Source organism: Micropterus dolomieu, linkage group LG01, assembly GCF_021292245.1.
Source record: "Micropterus dolomieu isolate WLL.071019.BEF.003 ecotype Adirondacks linkage group LG01, ASM2129224v1, whole genome shotgun sequence".
Classification (NCBI taxonomy): Eukaryota; Metazoa; Chordata; class Actinopteri; order Centrarchiformes; family Centrarchidae; genus Micropterus; species Micropterus dolomieu.
This window is the reverse complement of record NC_060150.1, coordinates 8,952,348-8,966,421: the sequence shown is the minus strand read 5'-3', so window position 1 is coordinate 8,966,421 and position 14,074 is coordinate 8,952,348.

Here is a 14,074-nt window from a genome sequence, read left to right as displayed (position 1 = left end):
GCGCAGTGCTCTGGTGGGGTAGTAAGGTACTATGAGCTCTTTAAGATAAGATGGTGCCTGACCATTAAGAGCTTTGTAGGTAAGAAGAATGATTTTAAATTCTATTCTGGATTTTACTGGAAGCCAATGCAAAGAAGCTAAAACAATGGAGAAAATGGAGAAAACAATGATATGAATAAATTAGTAAATGATTTCAATAATTTCTTTGTAAATGTTGGTCCTGACTTAGCGGCTAGAATTCCTAACCAAGAATTGAAGTTGAACACTGAAAGAAATGATTGTTCTATTTTTCTCTCTCCTGTCAGTGAGGGTGAAATAATGAATATTGTTCAAAAATCCAAAAACAAGTTATCTACAGACTGTCACTCCATCGATATGGTACTAATAGAAAAGACAATTAAAGGTATCTTAAAGCCTCTAACACATATCTGTAACCTGTCGCTTAAAAACGGCTGTGTGCCAAGAAAATTGCTAAGGTCATACCATTGTTCAAAAATGGAAATAGGAATCACTTTACTAATTACAGACCCATTTCTCTCCTTCCCCAGTTTTCAAAAATCCTTGAAAAGGTTTTTGACAAACGGTTAGAAATTTTTACAGATAAGAATAAGATAATTAATGAAGGACAATATGGGTTCAGACCCAACAGATCAACTTCGATGGCCATAATTGACGCCACAGAAGAAATATCGAAGGCTCTAACAAACAAAAAACATGCAATAGGAATTTTTATAGATCTTAAAAAAGCTTTTGATACCATTAATCATGATATATTACTTAAGAAATTAGAACGATATGGAATACAGGGGGTTGCTGGGAAATGGGTGAAAAGTTATTTGAGCGACAGAGTACAGTTTGTCCAAATGGGTGAGCTCTCTTCTGGATGTCTTGACATTGCTTGTGGTGTCCCGCAGGGGTCAGTATTGGGCCCCAAATTATTTAATTTATATACTGATGATATTTTCAATGTTTCTCAATTGGTTAAATGTGTATTGTACGCTGATGATACAAATATTTTCTATAGTAACGATAGTTTGGAGCGACTGATTAGCGTTATAAACAAAGAACTAAGTAAATTTAAAAAAATGGATGGAAAGTAACAAATTATCCTTAAACCTAGATAAATCCAAAGTGATGTTTTTTGGAAAGTATCAAGCTGATTCGCAGAAACTGGTTGATATAGACGGAGTACACATTGAAAATGTTCAGGAAATAAAATTTTTAGGTGTAACGATAGACAACTAAGTTGGAATGCCCACATCAGACATATAACAACAAAAGTCTCCAAAAGCCTTGCCATAATAAGTAGAGTTAAGCATATCCTTGATTTTAATGCACTCCATACCCTGTATTGTGCTTTAATACAGCCATATCTAACCTACTGTGTAGAGGTATGGGGCAATAATTACAAAAATGTAATACAGTCACTTTTTTTGCTACAGAAAAGAGCTATACGAATTATACACAAGGCCGCCTATTTTGAACACACAAATCCTCTCTTTTTCAAATCAAAGCTATTAAAAATGCAGGATCTTGTAAAATTTTATAATGCACAGTTCATGTTCAAAGCGTATCACTATTTATTACCTGTGAACATTCAAAATATGTTTTCTCATAAGGAGCAGTTGTACAGTTTGAGAGGATTTGGAAACTTTGCGGTACCAATGGCGAGTTCCACCAGGAGGAGTTATTCTATGTCTGTTTGTGGGGTTACTTTGTGGAATAATCTGGGGCTTGAATTAAAGCAGTGTCAAGGCATTCACAATTTCAAACGTCTTTATAAACGAAAGGTCTGGTCTCATTACAATGACAATGAGGTTTGATTGTATTCATGTTGTGTAGATTGTTGGATTAGTTGTCATTTATTTACCCTTGTGGTATTTCGTCTACCATTGTTGGTAGTTGTTCGTCATTATGTACTCTTGTGGTATTCCATCTACCATTGTTGGTATTTGATAATCATTGTTATGTACCCTTGTGGTATTTCGTCTACCATTGTTGGTATTTGATAAGCATTGTTACTGTGGAAATATTTGTATATTATTAGTATGTATGGTATGAATGTGTGGTTTTGACTTGTGCATCCACTGTTTCTAAATGAGGTATTATTATTATAATTTTTTTTTTAATTATTATTTTTTTTTAATTATTAGTATTTTTTCTTTGAGATTATTGATGAAGGAAGCAGCTATTTTTTGTATGTATAAATTCTTTGATAGACTGGGGTGGGGTTTAATAAGTTTTACTTCTTCCCACTCCATTTTAAGCATAAGTGTATAAGTTATGTATCTTTTCTGTTGTCACACTATTTTGCTTGAAATAAATAAATAAATAAAAACAATACCCTGATGTTCTCAGCCATGTGTCCATTTTTGTTTTGGGCCCCAGCAAAAACACAACATTCCCCCGAGCACCAGTTCCCTTTTTTGTCTTGATCACAGTAGATCGTATTGTGCCTGGGATCAGCTTCACTAGAGCTGATCCCGGGCACAATGTTGATCATGCTGAACTGTCTGATCATAGGAAATCATCACTGGGGTGGGGTTTTTAGTTTTGCTCGAAGCATAGTATGCTGGTATGCAGAGACAAACTAAGGCTCCGCTCTCCCCTCCTCCCACTAGTTGAGCCAAGCAATTGGCTTGCAGTTTGTTGACAACATGGGGTGAAGCTTTCATGCTCCAGAGATTCAACTGGTCTGAGGCCCGAGTTGCAAAATGACCTTTGGAGCAAACAGCCAGGTAATGGCACAATAAATATTGCTTCAAATTCTGACATGCTATCATACTTATTTATCTTCACTCTCCCAAGATATGGATCAAACTGCTGTTACCTTGGGCTGTGCATGAGTGTGTATGACTTAAAACAGGTGCCACTCTTTTGACTGCAGCTCCAGAGGTGTGCGTCATCCATCATAGCTTCTAGATGATCAGGTTTTCCAGTAGGATGTTTGACACAGGACAAATTAAACCGTACATACAGATATTACAACCCAGTGGTAATCCAGTTTATGATATAATACCTTAAATCAGCTGCAGGTCTTCCACAGTGCATGAATCAACAAGACCATGCATTTTGTCTACCCTCATGCATACCTGTGGCACCATCATCTGTTGTAGCTCACGTTACCCTGTGTGTATTCCTAAGGTAAGTAAGCTGTATTGTCACTTAAAGTGTGTCATTAACAACAACAAATCCACATCTGCAATGCAAACATGCTTTTGCAAACTCAACTTGCTGACTAAAATATAGTAAATAGCAAAACATACACCAAAGCTGGAATATCACCCAGGCTAAACAGGAAACACCTCAGCATATTATCAGCACCACCTCATCTCATTTTAAACAGAAATGATATGGGCTTAAAGAGAATACTTAGATTATTCCCGCCCCGGAGGGCCCGAGTTCTTCAGTATACAAAGTGCTTGCATGGTACATTTTACAACATAAATGTTAATCACAGCTCATTCTTACCTTGGTCCTTGTGGGTAGATCTGTCCCTGAGGTACACATACACAAGACTCTAAAAAGGTCCAGTCACATAAGTACTTTTCCCAAAATTTTGAGCCAAAATCACCACAATAAGTGGATTCAGTGGCAGAGACTAATTAAATGGGTGCCAGTCTTTCACAAAAGGTTTAACTGTGGAACTCTGATACATAAATTTGTAGCATGGACTTATTTCAAACTGTCTTGACAGGGCTGATAACAGAGTCTGTCTATCGTATTAGCTGTTCTGTAAAACCTGCTTGTGGCTATGTCACCAAACACCAACACCTTTTTTCCCAAATGAAATTAAATGTGACTTACTGCTGTTGCCTTAACCCTAGCACTGGGCAACTTTCAGACATCTGTAAGTGTGTGAGAGAGAGACAGAAAGAGAGGTTTAACAATTATAACACTGTTACACCTCTACTGAGCAGAAGACAGACAAAAAAACAACAATTTGAGACCAATAATGCAGTCACAAAAGATTCTTGCACATGGTAGGATTTGTAAATGCCCTGCTATAGCCATATTTCAATGCATTTGGATACATTAAGACTTGCCTGCATGCACTTCTGGAACCATGGTTCAGACTAGGTGTTGAAGGTTAATGTGTTAAATGTGTGAATTGCTCTCCAACAGCCTTTGTTGATCCCCAGGGGATGTATGTGCCTCATGGTAACAAAAAAAGTTCTTGCATTTAGCACTTTAAGCAGACAGTGATAGTTTATAGACAGAGAAGTTAATGTATTTCTATTTTTTATGATAGTAATACATATCCAGAAGAACAACCTACAATATCACACTTTGTATGAGTTCATGCAAATTAGTTAAAAATCCACTTAGTTTCTGTCTTTTTCGCTCTCTCCCACATCTCTCCCACTCCCGCATCTTTTCATGTCATCCAGTTCCCCCTGCTCAACCACTGGTGTTACATGTGGTTTGAGAAACACTGTTGTCATAAAGGAAATTGGCAAAGGGTTGTAAATGCTGTCCACCTTCACACATTTTAACATAACCTTTAAGTTTTGTTTTATTTTAATTAAAGACGAAGGCTTTCTATAGAGCCTGCACACGGTCAAGTAAAAAACAACCAGTTATATCACGTACGTTAATTTACGTCATGTACGTTGTTTTAACCAAACTATGATCCAACCAAGTGCCTGATTTTGGTGCCTAAACCTAACCAAAGTGCAACCGTTGACCACACATTTTGAATTGACCACAGAGCACTGCAAGTGCAAAACTAATGCTAGAGGGGAGCAACTGACCAAGTTGCCATATTTCATGAGTTGAGAGTGAGAATGTGTTGAAGAAAATTTAATTGCTTGCACAGTATGTTTCTGTAGTATGCATGCATGCTTGCTTATTGATACAACACACAGTATTATGAATACATTACTTCAAATGTGAAAGCAAAATTGTGTTGGATCTTTATTCTTTGCAATGGATGATTGGATCTTTTTGTATTTTCTTTCTATTCATTATTCAAATGTACTCGACTGCAGCTTTGCTCATTCTGTATACCATCTCAATAAATAACAGCATGTGAAAGAGGGGGGAAATAACTAGAATGGACAGGCCTCTCACCTGTGAAAACCACAAAAACCATTTTTATTCTTTTTGAGAGTTTACAGGGGCATTCAATTCTACTTGTTTTTCCACTTCAATTTATTTTTGTATTCTTTTATCTGTTGGCAGAAGCAGCAGAGTCATTACTCCACTATATCCCCATTGCTAGCAATGCCACCGCAGTACCTAATTCAGCCCTCTCTATTCTCTTTCCTTTGCACAGTATAACAGCAGCTCAGAGCCTGTGCTTTACGTCTAGATCCACACATACCTCTAATTGCCAGTGCCTGTCCTTTCTACTGAGTCATTAGTACCGTAATGCACTGTGACATCTATCTTTGGGCCAGAATGCTGTGCTCAGCTCACTGTGGTCACTCATGCCAACAGGAATATAAGCAGGAGTGTGTAATATTAAACGAAAAAACATAAAATATATCCAGACACACACACACACACACACATTATTTTCTGGAGTGATAGTTTTGGAACTGTTGAGATAGTATTTCAGTGTAATTTGGAGATGGAATGAGGTTAAGTTGGTTAAGTCTAAATTAAATGTGTGCTTTACTTAAAATATATTTATATATACAAACCAGTAAAAGTAGCTATTTTTGAAAGAGGGTTGCCATTACCAGGAACCAATAAAACCATGATCAGGAGGGCTGTCAAAAAGGAAAAGGAAGTTGTTTTCCCTTCAGTAAATGGCACTAAAAACCTCAGTTTCGCACAATGGCGAAAGTGAAAGCCTAACTGAAAATTGAAAGCCTCTGCAGCTGGACAGTTTATATGATTGCCATTACTATTATTTTACATCTGTGCGTAACATCCATTGTGCTACTGTGTGAAAATAAAAAGGGTGTAAACACAAGTCAACATATGTTGTCTAAAATTGCTACACTTAGCACATTTAACTGCAGCAGTAAACTGCACATCATAGGTTATCATTTAGCTTAATGGTCCAGTTCATCCCGTATCTGAAGGCTACTACACACCATAGCATTTCTTTTTGCACTGGTCTAGCATTTTATGGCTATAAAACTTGATTACTTAGTGTTACCTTACTGTACCTGACCCTGGTGGTGAATGAGTTTTCACAAAGCCTATTGTTTGTTCTTTTATAGATATACGCATCCTGGGACACAAATCCCTGGGTAATATGCTGGACGTTAGGTCAGAGAGTTTCTGCAGCGCTAGCACAAACAGCCAAAGTCTTTAGACACATACTCTCAATAGCCCTTGACACCACCTAAGGCGCTTAATTTTCCACATATTGGAGTTAAATAACGTTAAAAAAAAGCAAAAGAGCAGACTGGTGATATTTTAAGAAGAGGTCTAAAAGGTAGTAAATGGAAATCTTGACTTTTATTTAGAAGAATGTGCTAGGTAAGTGCAATGCTTTGTATAGATTAACAGGGGGGACTGCCACCATTGCTACAGTTCACCTTTTTGTGCAGTTCACCTTCTGAGGTAAATTAATCTTTGAGGTAAATGAAACCCCCCTGGCGACTGTTTTGTAGCTGTCCAAACTAGGTCTGAGCAGTATTTGGAAAGAAATCTATGCAAATATGTCATTGTAATATGTATGTCAAAGCAAATCTACCTTGTGTTGCTGTAGGATTTGTTGGCACTAAAGCTGGGTCAGTATTTCCTCTCCTTCTTTCTCAGAACAGGCAAAGTCCTTAACTGTGTCTCACTGCAGAGTGTGACTTCACCCCAGGCCTTTTTTATCTGCTGTTACACGTTCTAGTTTGAGTTTATACTTTGCCCCATAACTCCAGGGAACGTGATACTAAGCCGGAATCTTAACAGAAAAACAGCTTATGGTGTCACCTAATTTGGGCCTGTTTGTATAATGACCTGAAATGAAATACTGTCATTAAATTATGACATTAAATTTAAATCAAATCATCATAATTAACTTGTAGCCAGAAATACACATAGCAAATTGTCGTTCTACTTTCATTTTTCAGGCAATAATTGTGTGCTTCAGAAGATTGTAGAATAAAAAAAAAAGAGAAAAGAGGATAATTTGCAGAAACTTACATTTAGTCTTCTTTGTCGGCATGTTATGCATCATCGAACATTACAAAGTTATGTTACAGTATAAGTATTTTGGGAGCGAGCTAAAAAGGTAGTCGTATAGGCTGCTCATCCAGAAAGTATTAAACTTCACATGAAATGATGAATAAGGGGCAGAATAAACAGTCTGCCTTCGTTGATTGTGGGCCTAATTGGCCTCCATTTTAAAATATGTTATATCAATGGGACTGAAAAGAAAGAACAGCATCATATCAGTGTCCTAGTACTTGTGAAAGGAAAATGTCCAGGGACTTACACAGTGACACATGATATTCATTTCCAGTTGAAATATCACATCCATAATCATAATTATAGCTATTATATCAGCATGGGTGTTCTTAACTGTGATGCTAGATATGACCAAGATGCACAAAGCAATAAGGCGCAGACCTTACCGAGCCCCCATTATCACACTGAAGTATATTATTAAGGGGGGTTATGGCTTTAATGCAATGTTTTCTTATTCATGTACTGTCTGATTTATTTTCCTTTTAGTTTCTGAGAAGAAAAAAAAAGTAACTGTATCCTGTTTTGTCTGTTTTTATTTTGAAACACAACTTTTAGTCATGCTGGCGACGTGGCTCTTGGGATGGCAATATTGGTCGGTAGGCAGTCCACTTTGGTCTACGCAGTATTTCTTGACAACAATTTGATGGATTGGCAGAAATGTAAATTTTAAAGACATTTGGATCATGGCGACTTTAATTTTTCATCGAGTTTAACCATGGGGTTGACATATCTTGACAACTACTGGATGAATTGCAATACAGATATACCTGTTCACATGTAAATATCTGCGACATTGTTCTTTCTCTGCAAATAGTTGTATTATTTTTCTCTATTCTTTTTAATATTCTTATATAACTTGCATTGTAAATTCCATATTTATAAATTTCTACATTTAGTTATGTTAACTGTATGTTTGTCTACGTTTACCACCTTATCACCAAACCAAATTCCTTGTATGTGTAAAACAGTTTTCACTTTATCAGAAAAATACACAAAATTTAAAACATATTTATTAACAGAACATTTATGGTCTACCGACAGTGTATCTTAATTACTATGGTGGTCCCCAAACCTTTCGTCTAGTTCTACCAGCAGTTAACATTTTTGGTATAGCACGAGATGTCACAAAATCTGGCATAGAGATTCATGTTTACTGCTAATCAGCAAATGTTAGCATGCTAACATGGTACACACATCATAGCTGCTCAACATCAGCATGTTAACGTTGTCATTGTGAGCATGTCGGCATGTTGAAATTAGCATTTAGCTCAAGCAGTAAAGCAATGTATAGTCTCAAATAGTCTCTAGGAAGGTTATTGACTCCTGGACGTAGTATTATATCAACCAATCACAATACAACCCACTGGAAATGAGATCACACGAATCTTGTTAAGTCTGTCATTGCAAGGTCCTTAAAGACATATTACAAGACAGGTTAAAAAAAGGAAAATTCTAAAGACAAAGACAAAAGCAGAAATCCAAGGTTCACAACTTTTACATAATGAAATGCATGTTTTATTAATCTGTGAGACTGCTAGAATGAACTTTGCCCTTTTTGTTTACAGTTTGAATAAAGCCCATGGGCCGGTGCTACCACTTTTACAATTCTGCCATAAAAGGGTAATGAAAACCTAATCACAGTGTTGTTCTGATCTAAACTCTTCCAGATTGAGATATTAAGTTGTAAAACCGAGAAAAGAATCCTATTTTCTCTTTGGCTAATGCATCATTTAGCAGTGCTTTGAAAATCCCCTGTGAGGGTTATTTGAATATCAATAAGCCAAGAGACTGCGTGTGATCAAAAAGCCTCCAGAGTCAAAAGTTTGCATGCGAGTGCGGGTGACCCAGACAGATGGCAGCTCTCAATCCCTGGACAGTGAAAATGAGACTCAAGGCAAAACTTGAGAGGGATGAAATTTGAGCGAGCTTAAGAGGGTTGTGTTTCTTTATGAAAGGCGGGTGAGGGGAGTGCTCTGTCGGCCATTGCAGGGAGATTCAGACAGATTAAAGACTGGTATTTATGGGAGAGGTTTGTACTTTTAGATGTTTATTTTAAAGCTGAGGTCTGTGCTTTGTGAGACCTTTGAAGGTCAATCAACCACAGTAGAAAAGGGGATGCCACTCATGAAAACCAACTTATTTTTCCACTGGCCTACACAGTCCAAAAAGTATATTTAATTCTCAAAGCTAGAGGGCAGGGAACCGAAATTGCATTCTGTGATGGCACACAGCCAGATAGGTAAAAACATCATTTGGCACATTTAATGCTGACCTGAAAAATATGCACTGAAATGAACTTCATAAACTATAAATATCCGTCCCAAATCAAAATCCTTGGCTGCCAGAGGAGGAATATTTATGTTTATTAAAATACCATGCAAAACTATATTAATAAACGCTATAATGCAGAGCACAATGTTCCAAGCCACAGGAGTGTAATGTATGAAAAATATGAATTTCCCTTCAACAGTTAGAAAAGGAGAATTAAACAATATTTCAGAAGATCTTCTTATGAGTTTTAGAATAATGCTGATGCATATTTGCTCCTTTTTTATTTCTAACATAAGCATGGTGTATTATTTACCAATATAAGATCTGATGTAATTATTCTTGAGGCCATTAAACTAGGAGGAGCACCCACATGCTTGAAAGTTATGGGGGAAAGTATGGCGGTGGAAAGTACATAGATACAGATCCCGTGAATCGTGACCACACATATTCATCAGGGCTAGATTCAGACAGATACATCAGAAATGCCTGTTTAACAACTGATGGCCCCATCACAAGCTGACAAGAGTGGCACCAGAAAAATGTTACGAAGTTGACAGCACGCTTATATTTGCATAATTAGCTTCAAACAGTAGCAATTAGGCCGTCAGGAATCTTCCATGAAAGGCAACAGAGTCTTTGTGGATGAAATAGTGAAAGGATAAATAAGAGCATCTAACAGTAATTATAATAATAACAACAATATGGGATAAAAGTCTAGTTAACCTTAAATATCTATACTTCAATCAGTTCTAGCGTTATCCCATAAAAACTTTTCCCCCCTGTACATTAATAACCTGTTTTCTTCTGTAAAATATTCAGAATATATATATATATAAGGCCGGATTAACGTGTTAATCGGTCTGATCAAAACGCGTTTTAATTGTGTTAATCGCGTGTGTCATATATTCTTATTTTACACTCTGGGAAACTGCAGTACCGTCAAGCCCATCTAAGTGTACTTGAGACAAGTATGGCCATACTATGATTTTCCTGTCAATAAACTTTGAGCTTTTGATTTCAGAATCTTGAATGGTGAATCATCTCCGAAAGAAACATTTAAATGCTCCGTGAAGCGCCTTTCTAGTCTTTTCGACCACTCAAAGCGCTTTTACACTACATCTGCATTCACTAGTCACACACATTCATACACTGAGCCTAAGTGCTCAAACGGAAACTAACATTCACATACTGGCGGAATACTTCGGGGTTCAGTATCTTGCCCAAGGACACTTCAACACGCAACCAGGGGGAGCCAGGGATTGAACTGCCGACCTCCCGACTAACGGCCAAACCGCTCTACCTCCTGAGCCACAGCCGCCCCATTTACACTTCCACAGCAGATATTCACAGGATGTAGAACTCCGGCCAATCATTAATTCATTGGAACGACAAACGTAGATACTGGGATGCTGTTTTTTTAGACTTACAAAGACCAGTCATGTACTTATCCATGTTTTTAGGACGAGTGTCTGTCCAAAATGTCTTGTCCTATCTATTTCCCCCTCAATGTAGACCTCACAACATAGTCATCTGTAGCATTTTATTGTGAAGAAATATCAGTATTTATTTTCAGATTTTAAGCCGTAAACTGATGACAACCTGATCAAAAATCCTCTGATGGTGTTCCAGCTTGCTTTGAATAAACAGAAAATTGATTGACAATCTGTGGGAAGCACACAGCATCAAAAATATCACAAAAATGACAGTTTGGTGAGCTGCTCATGCTTAGTTGGAATGATGTGTTTGAATAAATCAATGTGAAATAGTGAAATGTACATTTTTGCTTCCGGGGTGTAACATTTACTGTAGATGCAAAATGATGATGAATGATTCAATCTGATTAGGGGTAATCATACTACTATATACCCCTCATTTTGTAAGGTCTGTACAGTGCAAGTAATTTAAAAGATTTACAATCACGGCCAGATGAACAATGGGCCTCATAAATTACTTTTGAGCCTCTTTGTGGTTGCTTTGAGCATCTTGATAATTTTGTGATTTTGTGGGATTCATTTCCCAAAGGCAGACGTGAGATTGAAGGGCAGGATCAGAGTTTCACAATGGGGCAGGGCAGCATGTTGAGCCACACCGAAAACAGTGAATCAGAGCATATGTGCCACATAGGCGAACTGGACGATCTGGTGAAGACTGGGGAAAATACATTTTATACAGCAGGAGTTTGATGAGTACATGAGTCAAAGATGTGTAGGTGGACTGGCAGCATGAGCTTGATAAATGGATGAGTTGCAGGTGTGCAGGTGATTAGGCAGCAGGAGTGAGGTGGAGTGCCAAGCCCAGACAATGGGCCTTTCCGTTTGCGCGTTCATGCGGAGGGTCCGCCACATTGAGTGCTATCCCAAACCAATGAGGGCCGAGTGGTACAGGGTTGTTAAACCCTCCAATGCCTAGTGAACAACCATGCAGGCTTGTTGAATGTGTGTAACACCCTTTGCTGCACAATGGAGGACCTTTCTTTCAAATGTGGACCAAATGGACCAGTGAAGCCGTAGAGGATCTTCAGGCATACTTGGACTGCGCTGACTGAGATGTTTTCAGGACTGCTACCAACAATCTGGATGAGTTTACAGAGGCTGTGACGTCCTACATCAGCTTCTGTGAGGACAGCTGTATTCCAACACGCACCAGGGTGAGTTATAACAATGACAAACCCTGGTTCACAGCTAAGCTCAGACAGCTGAGGTTGGAAAAGGAAGAGGCATTTAGGAGTGGGGACCGAGCAAGGTTTAAGGAGTCAAAGTACAGGTTTAGCAAGGCGGTGCGAGATGCTAAACAGTTGTATGCAGAGAGACTACAACACCAGTTCTCAAGGAATGACTCCGCTTCTGTCTGGAGAGGATTCAGACAGATCACCAGCTACAAACCTAAATCCCCCCCACTCCATGAACAACTCACGCCTTGCTAACGAGCTGAACCAGTTTTACTGTAGCTTTGAAAGACAATGGGACAGATCTGACACCATCCCCTGTCACACCACTGATCGGCCACAGTCCCCCACCTCCTCCCCCTCTCTTACCATCCTAGAGAGGGACATCAACAGACTGTTCAGAAGGCAGAAACTGCTTTCATCTGCTTTCAACACCGGACCTGCTGCAGGACAAGCTAATCCCGGGTGAATGTGCCTAACTCCACCTGCAGGTGGATCACAGACTTCCTGACGGACAGGAAGCAGCACGTCAAGATGGGAAAACATGTCTCTGACTCCAGGACCATCACCACCGGTTCCCCTCAAGGCTGCGTTCTTTCCCCTCTGCTCTTCTCCCTGTATACCAACAGCTGCACCTCCAGTCACCAGTCTGTCAAGCTCCTGAAGTTTGTGGACGACACGACAAATATCACTTCATGTCATATCAATCACAAACCTGGCACATTGCACATATTTGTTGTTAATTGTAAATTGTTGTTGTTCCATTGTTTTTTTTTATATTGTCAGTTGTATTATTTTCTCTATTCTTCTGTTATTCTTAGATAACTTGCGTTTGGTTATTACATATTTATATATTTCTGCATCTATTTATGTCAGCTGCTTGTCTGTCTGCGTGTAGCACTTTAACACCAAAGCAATTTCCTTGTACGTGTAAAACACTACTTGGTAATAATGCTCCTTCTGAGTTCCGTATGACTTTGCCGGTTAACATTTAGGATTTTTAAATTCAGAAACTACAGTAACATTTCATACCACCATTCACAAGTTAACAACATTGTGTTCAATAAAAAATGCTCTTGTCTGATAGACAATACAACTCGTTTCAATGAATCATATTCATCTCATACGAAAATCTATATCCAAAACAAAATAGCCTAGATCAAACGACAGAATAATAAAACAAGACACTACTAGATACACAGGGGATCGCGTAACAACAACAGAGCTTTAAAGAAAAATAGTTAATTCTTTATACATTTCAACTGTTAAAGTCTTCAAACTATAGAATGCTTCATTATAATGTTTGATTTATTTTAAACTGTTGTATTTGTAAATGTAGGCTTAATATTTTTAAAATAATATAAAGAGGTTCAAATAGGCTTTTTACAATGAATATCAATCTTTTCATAAAATAATATATTATTATTATTAATATTTTTCATAAATATATAAAGTTCTAAATATTTAAAATCTAACCAAAATAATTTGGTTCATAAAAAAAAACACAAAATAAATGAAAAATGCTTTCAGTTTTGTTATTGTAAAACACACTATTCCTCAACATCAATCCTGAATCTTAAAGAGGTGGTATTATGCTCATTTTCAGGTTCAAAATCTTATTTAAGGATTGTAGCAGAACAGGTTTACATGGTTTAATTTTCAAAAAACACCATATTTTTCTCATACTGCACATTGCTGCAGCTCCTCTTTTCACCCTATGTGTTGTACGCTCCGCTCTTGAGCACCAGAGTGGTGCATCTTACTTGTACAAAATCTGTGTTGGGAGTTGCACATGCACAGTTCCCAGGTAAGGACTACTAGCCAATCAGAAGCAGAGAAGGGCGGGTCGTAAGAAACAAGGTAGTGTGATCCAAATCAAAGTCGCTTCAGACTGCTACCGTAACGTAGCAGATGGTGTAAGTTAGTCACACACAACATCATTGTTCCACATCTTACAATAAACCACAACAAAAATCACCATATTTCAACTCAATT